Here is a 2,423-nt window from a genome sequence, read left to right as displayed (position 1 = left end):
CGCGCAGAGTATGAAGTCGATTTCATTTCTAGTCTCACCATTCGGGCTCCTTCACGTCCACTTTCGGCTAACCCGCTTGCGGAAAACGGTATTCATTATCCGCATATTATTCTGTTCTGCAAACTCTACTAATAACTCTCCTCTGCTATTCCTAGAGCCTATGCCATATTCCCCCACTGACTTGTCTCCGGCCTGCTTATTGCCTCCCCTGGCATTGAAATCGCGCATCAGTATACTGTATTTTGTTTTGACTTTACCCATCGCCGATTCCACTTCTTCATAGAAGCTTTCGACTTCCTGGTCATCATGACTAGATATAGGGGTGTAGACCTGTACAACCTTCATTTCTTACCTCTTATTAAGTTTCACAACAAGACATGCCACCCTCTCGTTAATGCTATAGAATTCCTGTCTATAGAATCGATGTCCCCGTATGCTTTGCGGATTAATGACCAAATCATACGATATAGACGAACGCACCGATTTCTTGGCGTCATCATTGACAGAGACTTGTCTTGGAGCCCTCACATCTCGTACATGACAAAGCGTTTGGCCGCCATTGTGGACCTTCTTGCGTTTCTCGGCGAGAAGTCCTGGGGCGCAACAGTACCGTCAATGTTGCAACTATATCAAGCACTGTTTTTGGGCTTCCTGCGGTGCAGTTTACCTGTAATAGGTAATACTTGTACTACGAATATTCGCAAACTCCAGAGCGTGCAAGCCCAAACACTCAGGACTTGTCTCGGTCTTCCCAAAACAACGTCATCGATTGCGACAGTGGCCATAGCCAGAGACGCGCCTTTGACAGTCTACATTGATACAGATGTCCTGAGAGCGCACATCCGACACCTGACTCGGATTCCCTCACACCATCTTGCTTGCTTGCCAGCAAAAAGGCCACTTTCAACTTTTGCTAAAACTATTGTAAGACATCAGTCGTACTTGCCATCAGAATTTACGCCCGCTTCACGATTGTCAGATCCATTGTGGTGTCTGCACCGGCCGCAAGTGCAACTGACAATTCCAGGAGTCAGAAAGAAAGCTGGAGCGCCATTGCAAGCTTTGAAGCAAGCAACTTTGGAGCACATTCACAACGTGCACAGATTCCGGAAACATGTATACACAGATGGCTCAGTAAAACTCAACAGCGCTGCTGCTGCACTCATCATCCCGGCACAATCTGAGGAAATCAAATTAAGAACTTCATGTGTGACCACATCGACGGGTGCAGAACTCGCGGCGCTCCGTGCTGCACTTGATTTCATTAAGCAGAAACCACCGCAACAATGGACAGTCTTCAGTGACTCCAAAGCAGCCCTTCAGTGCATACGAAGCCCAATGCGCCACGGACCCAATGAACAACTGGCCTCAGAAATTCGGCACATATATCATCAAAGCTATGATAAGGGACACAACATAATCTTTCAGTGGCTTCCAGGACATTGTAACATCAGCGGGAATGACCAAGCCGACGAAGCCGCCCGATCTGCACATGCAAGTGGTCAACGAGTCTTCATTCCGCTTTCACGAACAACGCTGCGGCTGAGCTGCGATTGATGTCCCGTGAGTGTACTTTGCCGCTGTGGGACTCAAATGTTTTCACCATGTGTCGGTTGCGTTCGTTGTCTCCGGACATACGGATGTACCTCCCGCCTGGATTACCACGACGTGAACAGACCATGCTTTACCGTCTGTGGCAGGGGCGTAGCCTGGGGGGGGGGCTTATGGGGCTTCAGCCCCCCCCCCCCGAAATTTTTTCGTGCTGTCCATGCACCGCCGACCAAAGCAACCCCCGGCGCCGGAAATCATTCTGTATTTTGTCTAGAACGTCTTTTTCATGCTCAAAAGGACACTTCACCGTAAACATTGCGAACTCGGGCTGGATTTCGCGGCAACGCCCATGTACCGGGAGTCGCATAACGCCAATTAGCCCCATACGAACACAAAGTTTCAAGGGCGTTTTGATAACAAACGCGCTCGTCGCGGAATCTACAGAGCGCGTGGATATCAATTCCAAAACTTTATGGGTATAAATCTCATAAACTTTTGATGTGAAAGGTGCGTTGTCATTTCCATAGTTGTGGTTTTGATTTTCAATTTCGGAACTTTGTGGGTTTAATGTTGTTATAAGCATTTGACACCAAAGGTGTATTGACTATTCTAAAGTCTTACATCGGAACATACGAGACAAGCCAAATCAGCACACTATTAGACAAGCTGACAAAGCACGCAGCGAGGTTCGATGAGACGAAACGTTGTGGTCGTTCATTTGTGCCGTCATGTCACATAAAAAAATATCAAAAAATTTTTTTTTCACCTATGCCAAAGCATCCATGTCAAGACACTAAAGCCAGCCAAGGTAACTACGTTCTTATTTATTTTTTCTACTTTGACTTTTATTTTCGAGGACACATTGAGCGTCT

The sequence above is a fragment of the Dermacentor andersoni genome, chromosome 5 (genome assembly GCF_023375885.2).
Source record: "Dermacentor andersoni chromosome 5, qqDerAnde1_hic_scaffold, whole genome shotgun sequence".
NCBI lineage: Eukaryota > Metazoa > Arthropoda > Arachnida > Ixodida > Ixodidae > Dermacentor > Dermacentor andersoni.
Note: the sequence above shows the minus strand (reverse complement) of the source record.